This window comes from Petromyzon marinus, unplaced genomic scaffold, assembly GCF_048934315.1.
Source record: "Petromyzon marinus isolate PM22_M1 ecotype Great Lakes invasive population unplaced genomic scaffold, UKy_Petmar_22M1.pri1.0 PM_Scaffold_247, whole genome shotgun sequence".
In the NCBI taxonomy this organism is placed as follows: domain Eukaryota; kingdom Metazoa; phylum Chordata; class Hyperoartia; order Petromyzontiformes; family Petromyzontidae; genus Petromyzon; species Petromyzon marinus.
This window is the reverse complement of record NW_027423221.1, coordinates 53,289-66,610: the sequence shown is the minus strand read 5'-3', so window position 1 is coordinate 66,610 and position 13,322 is coordinate 53,289.

Below are 13,322 nucleotides of genomic sequence, written 5' to 3'. Positions count from 1 at the left end.
CCTGCTATGACTATAGCAGTGCATGCTGACTATGGTGGTATCCTGCTATGACTACAGCATTGTGATGCTGACTGTGGTGGTATCCTGCTATGACTACAGCATTGCATGCTGACTGTTGTGGTATCCTGCTATGACTACAGCATTGCGTGCTGACTGTGGTGGTATCCTGCTATGACTACAGCATTGCATGCTGACTGTGGTCGTTTCCTGCTATGACTCAAGCATTGCATGCTGACTGTGGTGGTATCCTGCTATGACTACAGCATTGTATGCTGACTGTGGAGGTATCCTGCTATGACTACAGCATTACATGCTGACTGTGGTGGTATCCTGCTATGACTACATCATTGCATACTGACGGTGGTGGTATCCTGCTATGACTACACCATTGCATGCTGACTGTGGTGGCATCCTGCTATGACTACAGCATTGCATACTGACGGTAGTGGTATCCTGCTTTGACTACAGCATTGCATTCTGACTGCGTTGGTATCCTGCTATGACTACAGCATTGCATGCTGACTGCCGTTGTATCCTGCTATGACTTCAGCATTGCATGCTGACTGTGGTTGTATCCTGCTATGATTATAGCAGTGCATGCTGACTATGGTGATATCCTGCTATGACTACAGCATTGCATACTGACTGTGGTGGTATTCTGCTATGATTACAGCATTGCATACTGACTGTGGTGGTATCCTGCTTTGACTACAGCATTGCATGCTGACTGGTGGTGTCCTGCTATGACTACAGCATTGCATACTGACAGTGGTGGTATCCTGCTATGACTACAGCATTGCATAATGAATGCGGTGGTCTCCTGCTATGACTACAGCATTGCATGCTGACTGGTGGTTTCCTCCTATGACTACAGTAATGCATGCTGACGGTGGTGGTATCCTGCTATGATTACAGCAGTGCATACTTACTGTGGTACCTGCTATGATTACAGCAGTGCATACTGACTGGTGGTACCTGCTATGATTACAGCAGTGGAAACTGCTGTTGTGGTACCTGCTATGATTACAGCAGTGCATATTGTCGTGGTACCTGCTATGATTACAGCAGTGCATACTGACTGTGGTGGGACCTGCTATGATGACAGCATTGCATGCTGACTGTGGTTGTATCCTGCTTTGACTACAGCATTGCATGCTGACTGTGGTGGTATCCTGCTATGACTATAGCATTGCATGCTGACTGTGGTGGTATCCTGCTATGACTACAGCATTGCATGCTGACTGTGGTGGTATCCTGCTATGACTACAGCATTGCATGCTGACTGTGGTAGTATCCTGCTATGACTACAGCATTGCATGCTGACTGGTGGTGTCCTGCTATGACTACAGCATTGCATACTGACTGTGGTGGTATCCTGCTATGACTACAGCATTGCATACTGACTGCGGTGGTCTCCTGCTATGACTACAGCATTGCATGCTGACTGCCGTTGTATCCTGCTATGACTTCAGCATTGCATGCTGACTGTGGTTGTATCCTGCTATGACTATAGCAGTGCATGCTGACTATGGTGATATCCTGCTATGACTACAGCATTGCATACTGACTGTGGTGGTATCCTGCTATGATGACAGCATTGCATACTGACTGTGGTGGTATCCTGCTATGACTACAGCATTGCATGCTGACTGTGGTTGTATCCTGCTTTGACTACAGCATTGCATGCTGACTGTGGTGGTATCCTGCTATGACTACAGCATTGCATGCTGACTGTGGTGGTATCCTGCTATGACTACAGCATTGCATACTGACTGCGGTGGTATCCTGCTATGACTACAGCATTGCATGATGACTGTGGTTGTATCCTGCTATGACTACAGCATTGCATGCTGACTGTGGTGGTATCCTGCAATGACTACAGCATTGCATGCTGACTGTGGTGGTATCCTGCTATGACTACAGCATTGCTTGCTGACTGTGGTGGTATCCTGCTATGACTACAGCATTGCATGCTGACTGTGGTCGTTTCCTGCTATGACTCAAGCATTGCATGCTGACTTTGGTGGTATCCTGCTATGACTACAGCATTGTATGCTGACTGTGGTGGTATCCTGCTATGACTACAGCATTACATGCTGACTGTGGTGGTATCCTGCTATGACTACAGCATTGCATGCTGACTGTGGTGGTATCCTGCTATGACTACAGCATTGCATGCTGACTGTGGTGGTATCCTGCTATGACTACAGCATTGCATGCTGACTGTGGTAGTATCCTGCTATGACTACAGCATTGCATGCTGACTGGTGGTGTCCTGCTATGACTACAGCATTGCATACTGACTGTGGTGGTATCCTGCTATGACTACAGCATTGCATACTGACTGCGGTGGTCTCCTGCTATGACTACAGCATTGCATGCTGACTGCCGTTGTATCCTGCTATGACTTCAGCATTGCATGCTGACTGTGGTTGTATCCTGCTATGACTATAGCAGTGCATGCTGACTATGGTGATATCCTGCTATGACTACAGCATTGCATACTGACTGTGGTGGTATCCTGCTGTGATTACAGCATTGCATCCTGACTGTGGTAGTATCCTGCTATGACTACAGCATTGCATGCTGACTGGTGGTGTCCTGCTATGACTACAGCATTGCATACTGACTGTGGTGGTATCCTGCTATGACTACAGCATTGCATACTGACAGTGGTGGTATCCTGCTATGACTACAGCATTGCATACTGACTGCGGTGGTCTCCTGCTATGACTACAGCATTGCATGCTGACTGGTGGTTTCCTGCTATGACTACAGTATTGCATGCTGACGGTGGTGGTATCCTGCTATGATTACAGCAGTGCATACTTACTGTGGTACCTGCTATGATTACAGCAGTGCATACTGACTGGTGGTACCTGCTATGATTACAGCAGTGGAAACTGCTGTTGTGGTACCTGCTATGATTACAGCACTGCATATTGTCGTGGTACCTGCTATGATTACAGCAGTGCATACTGACTGTGGTGGGACCTGCTATGATGACAGCATTGCATACTGACTGTGGTGGTATCCTGCTATGACTACAGCATTGCATGCTGACTGTGGTTGTATCCTGCTATGACTACAGCATTGTATGCTGACTGTGGTGGTATCCTGCTATGACTACAGCATTGCATGCTGACTGTGGATGTATCCTGCTATGACTACAGCATTGCATGCTGACTGTGGTGGTATCCTGCTATGACTACAGCATTGCATGCTGACTGTGGTTGTATCCTGCTATGACTATAGCTGTGCATGCTCACTGTGGTGGTATCCTGCTATGACTACAGCATTGCATACTGACTGCAGTGGTATCCTTCTATAACTTCAGCATTGCATACTGACTGTGGTGGTATCCAGCTATGACTACAGCATTGCATGCTGACTGTAGTTGTATCCTGCTATGACTACAGCATTGCATGCTGACTGTGGTGGTATCCTGTTATGACTATAGCAGTGCATGCTGACTATGGTGGTATCCTGCTATGACTACAGCATTGCGATGCTGACTGTGGTGGTATCCTGCTATGATTACAGCATTGCATGCTGACTGTGGTGGTATCCTGCTATGACTACAGCATTGCGTTCTGACTGTGGTGGTAACCTGCTATGACTACAGCATTGCATGCTGACTGTCGTCGTTTCCTGCTATGACTCAAGCATTGCATGCTGACTGTGGTGGTATCCTGCTATGACTACAGCATTGTATGCTGACTGTGGTGGTATCCTGCTATGACTACAGCATTACATGCTGACTGTGGTGGTATCCTGCTATGACTAGAGCATTGCATACTGACGGTGGTGGTATCCTGCTATGACTACAGCATCGCATGCTGACTGTGGTGGTATCCTGCTATGACTACAGCATTGCATACTGACGGTAGTGGTATCCTGCTATGACTACAGCATTGCATACTGACTGCGGTGGTATCCTGCTATGACTACAGCATTAAATGCTGACTGCCGTTGTATCCTGCTATGACTTCAACATTGCATGCTGACTGTGGTTGTATCCTGCTATGACTATAGCAGTGCATGCTGACTATGGTGATATCCTGCTATGACTACAGCATTGCATACTGACTGTGGTGGTATCCTGCTGTGATTACAGCATTGCATCCTGACTGTGGTACTATCCTGCTATGACTACAGCATTGCATGCTGACTGGTGGTGTCCTGCTATGACTACAGCATTGCATACTGACTGTGGTGGTATCCTGCTATGACTACAGCATTGCATACTGACAGTGGTGGTATCCTGCTATGACTACAGCATTGCATACTGACTGCGGTGGTCTCCTGCTATGACTACAGCATTGCATGCTGACTGGTGGTTTCCTGCTATGACTACAGTATTGCATGCTGACGGTGGTGGTATCCTGCTATGATTACAGCAGTGCATACTTACTGTGGTACCTGCTATGATTACAGCAGTGCATACTGACTGGTGGCACCTGCTATGATTACAGCAGTGGAAACTGCTGTTGTGGTACCTGCTATGATTACAGCACTGCATATTGTCGTGGTACCTGCTATGATTACAGCAGTGCATACTGACTGTGGTGGGACCTGCTATGATGACAGCATTGCATACTGACTGTGGTGGTAACCTGCTATGACTACAGCATTGCATGCTGACTGTGGTTGTATCCTGCTATGACTACAGCATTGAATGCTGACTGTGGTGGTATCCTGCTATGACTACAGCATTGCATGCTGACTGTGGATGTATCCTGCTATGACTACAGCATTGCTTGCTGACTGTGGTGGTATCCTGCTATGACTACAGCATTGCATGCTGACTGTGGTTGTATCCTGCTATGACTATAGCAGTGCATGCTCACTGTGGAGGTATCCTGCTATGACTACAGCATTGCATGCTGACTGTGGTGGTATCCTGCTATGACTACAGCATTTCATGCTGACTGTGGTGGTATCCTGCTATGACTACAGCATTGCATACTGACTGCAGTGGTATCCTTCTATAACTTCAGCATTGCATACTGACTGCGGTGGTATCCTGCTATGACTACAGCATTGCATGCTGACTGTAGTTGTATCCTGCTATGACTACAGCATTGCATGCTGACTGTGGTGGTATCGTGCTATGACTATAGCAGTGCATGCTGACTATGGTGGTATCCTGCTATGACTACAGCATTGTGATGCTGACTGTGGTGGTATCCTGCTATGACTACAGCATTGCATGCTGACTGTGGTGGTATCCTGCTATGACTACAGCATTGCATACTGACTGCAGTGGTATCCTGCTATGACATCAGCATTGCATACTGACTGCGGTGGTATCCTGCTTTGACTACAGCATTGCATGCTGACTGTGGTGGTATCCTGCTATGACTACAGCATTGCATGCTGACTGTGGTGGTATCCTGATATGACTACAGCATTGCATACTGACTGCGGTGGTATCCTGCTATGACTACAGCATTGCATGATGACTGTGGTTGTATCCTGCTATGACTACAGCATTGCTTGCTGACTGTGGTTGTATCCTGCTATGACTATAGCAGTGCATGCTCACTGTGGTGGTATCCTGCTGTGACTACAGCATTGCATGCTGACTGTGGTGGTATCCTGCTATGACATCAGCATTGCATACTGACTGCGGTGGTATCCTGCTTTGACTACAGCATTGCATGCTGACTGTGGTGGTATCCTGCTATGACTACAGCATTGCATGCTGACTGTGGTGGTATCCTGATATGACTACAGCATTGCATACTGACTGCGGTGGTATCCCGCTATGACTACAGCATTGCATGATGACTGTGGTTGTATCCTGCTATGACTACAGCATTGCTTGCTGACTGTGGTTGTATCCTGCTATGACTATAGCAGTGCATGCTCACTGTGGTGGTATCCTGCTGTGACTACAGCATTGCATGCTGACTGTGGTGGTATCCTGCTATGACTACAGCATTGCATGCTGACTGTGGTGGTATCCTGCTATGACTACAGCATTGCATGCTGACTGTGGTGGTATCCTGCTATGACTACAGCATTGCTTGCTGACTGTGGTGGTATCCTGCTATGACTACAGCATTGCATGCTGACTGTGGTGGTATCCTGCTGTGACTACAGCATTGCATGCTGACTGTGGTGGTATCCTGCTATGACTACAGCATTGCATGCTGACTGTGGTGGTATCCTGCTATGACTACAGCATTGCATGCTGACTGCGGTGGTCTCCTGCTATGACTACAGCATTGCATGCTGACTGGTGGTTTCCTGCTATGACTACAGTATTGCATGCTGACGGTGGTGGTATCCTGCTATGATTACAGCAGTGCATACTTACTGTGGTACCTGCTATGATTACAGCAGTGCATACTGACTGGTGGTACCTGCTATGATTACAGCAGTGGAAACTGCTGTTGTGGTACCTGCTATGATTACAGCACTGCATATTGTCGTGGTACCTGCTATGATTACAGCAGTGCATACTGACTGTGGTGGGACCTGCTATGATGACAGCATTGCATACTGACTGTGGTGGTAACCTGCTATGACTACAGCATTGCATGCTGACTGTGGTTGTATCCTGCTATGACTACAGCATTGTATGCTGACTGTGGTGGTATCCTGCTATGACTACAGCATTGCATGCTGACTGTGGATGTATCCTGCTATGACTACAGCATTGCTTGCTGACTGTGGTGGTATCCTGCTATGACTACAGCATTGCATGCTGACTGTGGTTGTATCCTGCTATGACTATAGCAGTGCATGCTCACTGTGGAGGTATCCTGCTATGACTACAGCATTGCATGCTGACTGTGGTGGTATCCTGCTATGACTACAGCATTTCATGCTGACTGTGGTGGTATCCTGCTATGACTACAGCATTGCATACTGACTGCAGTGGTATCCTTCTATAACTTCAGCATTGCATACTGACTGCGGTGGTATCCTGCTATGACTACAGCATTGCATGCTGACTGTAGTTGTATCCTGCTATGACTACAGCATTGCATGCTGACTGTGGTGATATCGTGCTATGACTATAGCAGTGCATGCTGACTATGGTGGTATCCTGCTATGATTACAACATTGTGATGCTGACTGTGGTGGTATCCTGCTATGACTACAGCATTGCATGCTGACTGTGGTGGTATCCTGCTATGACTACAGCATTGCATACTGACTGCAGTGGTATCCTGCTATGACATCAGCATTGCATACTGACTGCGGTGGTATCCTGCTTTGACTACAGCATTGCATGCTGACTGTGGTGGTATCCTGCTATGACTACAGCATTGCATGCTGACTGTGGTGGTATCCTGATATGACTACAGCATTGCATACTGACTGCGGTGGTATCCTGCTATGACTACAGCATTGCATGCTGACTGTGGTGGTATCCTGCTATGACTAGAGCATTGCATGCTGACTGTGGTTGTATCCTGCTATGACTATAGCAGTGCATGCTCACTGTGGTGGTATCCTGCTATGACTACAGCATTGCATACTGACGGTGGTGGTATCCTGCTATGACTATAGCATCGCATGCTGACTGTGGTGGTATCCTGCTATGACTACAGCATTGCATACTGACGGTAGTGGTATCCTGCTATGACTACAGCATTGCATACTGACTGCGGTGGTATCCTGCTATGACTACAGCATTGCATGCTGACTGCCGTTGTATCCTGCTATGACTTCAGCATTGCATGCTGACTGTGGTTGTATCCTGCTATGACTATAGCAGTGCATGCTGACTATGGTGATATCCTGCTATGACTACAGCATTGCATACTGACTGTGGTGGTATCCTGCTGTGATTACAGCATTGCATCCTGACTGTGGTAGTATCCTGCTATGACTACAGCATTGCATGCTGACTGGTGGTGTCCTGCTATGACTACAGCATTGCATGCTGACTGTGGTGGTATCCTGCTATGACTACAGCATTGCATACTGACAGTGGTGGTATCCTGCTATGACTACAGCATTGCATACTGACTGCGGTGGTCTCCTGCTATGACTACAGCATTGCATGCTGACTGGTGGTTTCCTGCTATGACTACAGTATTGCATGCTGACGGTGGTGGTATCCTGATATGATTACAGCAGTGCATACTTACTGTGGTACCTGCTATGATTACAGCAGTGCATACTGACTGGTGGTACCTGCTATGATTACAGCAGTGGAAACTGCGGTTGTGGTACCTGCTATGATTACAGCACTGCATATTGTCGTGGTACCTGCTATGATTACAGCAGTCATACTGACTATGGTGGGACCTGCTATGATGACAGCATTGCATACTGACTGTGGTGGTATCCTGCTATGACTACAGCATTGCATGCTGACTGTGGTTGTATCCTGCTATGACTACAGCATTGTATGCTGACTGTGGTGGTATCCTGCTATGACTACAGCATTGCATGCTGACTGTGGATGTATCCTGCTATGACTACAGCATTGCATGCTGACTGTGGTGGTATCCTGCTATGACTAGAGCATTGCATGCTGACTGTGGTTGTATCCTGCTATGACTATAGCAGTGCATGCTCACTGTGGTGGTATCCTGCTATGACTACAGCATTGCATGCTGACTGTGGTGGTATCCTGCTATGACTACAGCATTTCATGCTGACTGTGGTGGTATCCTGCTATGACTACAGCATTGCATACTGACTGCAGTGGTATCCTTCTATAACTTCAGCATTGCATACTGACTGCGGTGGTATCCTGCTATGACTACAGCATTGCATGCTGACTGTAGTTGTATCCTGCTATGACTACAGCATTGCATGCTGACTGTGGTGGTATCCTGCTATGACTATAGCAGTGCATGCTGACTATGGTGGTATCCTGCTATGACTACAGCATTGTGATGCTGACTGTGGTGGTATCCTGCTATGACTACAGCATTGCATGCTGACTGTTGTGGTATCCTGCTATGACTACAGCATTGCGTGCTGACTGTGGTGGTATCCTGCTATGACTACAGCATTGCATGCTGACTGTGGTCGTTTCCTGCTATGACTCAAGCATTGCATGCTGACTGTGGTGGTATCCTGCTATGACTACAGCATTGTATGCTGACTGTGGAGGTATCCTGCTATGACTACAGCATTACATGCTGACTGTGGTGGTATCCTGCTATGACTACATCATTGCATACTGACGGTGGTGGTATCCTGCTATGACTACACCATTGCATGCTGACTGTGGTGGCATCCTGCTATGACTACAGCATTGCATACTGACGGTAGTGGTATCCTGCTTTGACTACAGCATTGCATTCTGACTGCGTTGGTATCCTGCTATGACTACAGCATTGCATGCTGACTGCCGTTGTATCCTGCTATGACTTCAGCATTGCATGCTGACTGTGGTTGTATCCTGCTATGACTATAGCAGTGCATGCTGACTATGGTGATATCCTGCTATGACTACAGCATTGCATACTGACTGTGGTGGTATTCTGCTATGATTACAGCATTGCATACTGACTGTGGTGGTATCCTGCTTTGACTACAGCATTGCATGCTGACTGGTGGTGTCCTGCTTTGACTACAGCATTGCATACTGACAGTGGTGGTATCCTGCTATGACTACAGCATTGCATAATGAATGCGGTGGTCTCCTGCTATGACTACAGCATTGCATGCTGACTGGTGGTTTCCTCCTATGACTACAGTAATGCATGCTGACGGTGGTGGTATCCTGCTATGATTACAGCAGTGCATACTTACTGTGGTACCTGCTATGATTACAGCAGTGCATACTGACTGGTGGTACCTGCTATGATTACAGCAGTGGAAACTGCTGTTGTGGTACCTGCTATGATTACAGCAGTGCATATTGTCGTGGTACCTGCTATGATTACAGCAGTGCATACTGACTGTGGTGGGACCTGCTATGATGACAGCATTGCATACTGACTGTGGTGGTATCCTGCTATGACTACAGCATTGCATGCTGACTGTGGTTGTATCCTGCTTTGACTACAGCATTGCATGCTGACTGTGGTGGTATCCTGCTATGACTACAGCATTGCATGCTGACTGTGGTGGTATCCTGCTATGACTACAGCATTGCATGCTGACTGTGGTGGTATCCTGCTATGACTACAGCATTGCATACTGACTGTGGTAGTATCCTGCTATGACTACAGCATTGCATACTGACAGTGGTGGTATCCTGCTATGACTACAGCATTGCATACTGACTGCGGTGGTCTCCTGCTATGACTACAGCATTGCATGCTGACTGGTGGTTTCCTGCTATGACTACAGTATTGCATGCTGACGGTGGTGGTATCCTGATATGATTACAGCAGTGCATACTTACTGTGGTACCTGCTATGATTACAGCAGTGCATACTGACTGGTGGTACCTGCTATGATTACAGCAGTGGAAACTGCTGTTGTGGTACCTGCTATGATTACAGCACTGCATATTGTCGTGGTACCTGCTATGATTACAGCAGTGCATACTGACTATGGTGGGACCTGCTATGATGACAGCATTGCATACTGACTGTGGTGGTATCCTGCTATGACTACAGCATTGCATGCTGACTGTGGTTGTATCCTGCTATGACTACAGCATTGTATGCTGACTGTGGTGGTATCCTGCTATGACTACAGCATTGCATGCTGACTGTGGATGTATCCTGCTATGACTACAGCATTGCATGCTGACTGTGGTGGTATCCTGCTATGACTAGAGCATTGCATGCTGACTGTGGTTGTATCCTGCTATGACTATAGCAGTGCATGCTCACTGTAGTGGTATCCTGCTATGACTACAGCATTGCATGCTGACTGTGGTGGTATCCTGCTATGACTACAGCATTTCATGCTGACTGTGGTGGTATCCTGCTATGACTACAGCATTGCATACTGACTGCAGTGGTATCCTTCTATAACTTCAGCATTGCATACTGACTGCGGTGGTATCCTGCTATGACTACAGCATTGCATGCTGACTGTAGTTGTATCCTGCTATGACTACAGCATTGCATGCTGACTGTGGTGGTATCCTGCTATGACTATAGCAGTGCATGCTGACTATGGTGGTATCCTGCTATGACTACAGCATTGTGATGCTGACTGTGGTGGTATCCTGCTATGACTACAGCATTGCATGCTGACTGTTGTGGTATCCTGCTATGACTACAGCATTGCGTGCTGACTGTGGTGGTATCCTGCTATGACTACAGCATTGCATGCTGACTGTGGTCGTTTCCTGATATGACTCAAGCATTGCATGCTGACTGTGGTGGTATCCTGCTATGACTACAGCATTGTATGCTGACTGTGGAGGTATCCTGCTATGACTACAGCATTACATGCTGACTGTGGTGGTATCCTGCTATGACTACATCATTGCATACTGACGGTGGTGGTATCCTGCTATGACTACACCATTGCATGCTGACTGTGGTGGCATCCTGCTATGACTACAGCATTGCATACTGACGGTAGTGGTATCCTGCTTTGACTACAGCATTGCATTCTGACTGCGTTGGTATCCTGCTATGACTACAGCATTGCATGCTGACTGCCGTTGTATCCTGCTATGACTTCAGCATTGCATGCTGACTGTGGTTGTATCCTGCTATGACTATAGCAGTGCATGCTGACTATGGTGATATCCTGCTATGACTACAGCATTGCATACTGACTGTGGTGGTATTCTGCCATGATTACAGCATTGCATACTGACGGTGGTGGTATCCTGCTTTGACTACAGCATTGCATGCTGACTGGTGGTGTCCTGCTTTGACTACAGCATTGCATACTGACAGTGGTGGTATCCTGCTATGACTACAGCATTGCATAATGAATGCGGTGGTCTCCTGCTATGACTACAGCATTGCATGCTGACTGGTGGTTTCCTCCTATGACTACAGTAATGCATGCTGACGGTGGTGGTATCCTGCTATGATTACAGCAGTGCATACTTACTGTGGTACCTGCTATGATTACAGCAGTGCATACTGACTGGTGGTACCTGCTATGATTACAGCAGTGGAAACTGCTGTTGTGGTACCTGCTATGATTACAGCAGTGCATATTGTCGTGGTACCTGCTATGATTACAGCAGTGCATACTGACTGTGGTGGGACCTGCTATGATGACAGCATTGCATACTGACTGTGGTGGTATCCTGCTATGACTACAGCATTGCATGCTGACTGTGGTTGTATCCTGCTTTGACTACAGCATTGCATGCTGACTGTGGTGGTATCCTGCTATGACTACAGCATTGCATGCTGACTGTGGTGGTATCCTGCTATGACTACAGCATTGCATGCTGACTGTGGTGGTATCCTGCTATGACTACAGCATTGCATACTGACTGTGGTAGTATCCTGCTATGACTACAGCATTGCATACTAACAGTGGTGGTATCCTGCTATGACTACAGCATTGCATACTGACTGCGGTGGTCTCCTGCTATGACTACAGCATTGCATGCTGACTGGTGGTTTCCTGCTATGACTACAGTATTGCATGCTGACGGTGGTGGTATCCTGATATGATTACAGCAGTGCATACTTACTGTGGTACCTGCTATGATTACAGCAGTGCATACTGACTGGTGGTACCTGCTATGATTACAGCAGTGGAAACTGCTGTTGTGGTACCTGCTATGATTACAGCACTGCATATTGTCGTGGTACCTGCTATGATTACAGCAGTGCATACTGACTATGGTGGGACCTGCTATGATGACAGCATTGCATACTGACTGTGGTGGTATCCTGCTATGACTACAGCATTGCATGCTGACTGTGGTTGTATCCTGCTATGACTACAGCATTGTATGCTGACTGTGGTGGTATCCTGCTATGACTACAGCATTGCATGCTGACTGTGGATGTATCCTGCTATGACTACAGCATTGCATGCTGACTGTGGTGGTATCCTGCTATGACTAGAGCATTGCATGCTGACTGTGGTTGTATCCTGCTATGACTATAGCAGTGCATGCTCACTGTAGTGGTATCCTGCTATGACTACAGCATTGCATGCTGACTGTGGTGGTATCCTGCTATGACTACAGCATTTCATGCTGACTGTGGTGGTATCCTGCTATGACTACAGCATTGCATACTGACTGCAGTGGTATCCTTCTATAACTTCAGCATTGCATACTGACTGCGGTGGTATCCTGCTATGACTACAGCATTGCATGCTGACTGTAGTTGTATCCTGCTATGACTACAGCATTGCATGCTGACTGTGGTGGTATCCTGCTATGACTATAGCAGTGCATGCTGACTATGGTGGTATCCTGCTATGACTACAGCATTGTGATGCTGACTGTGGTG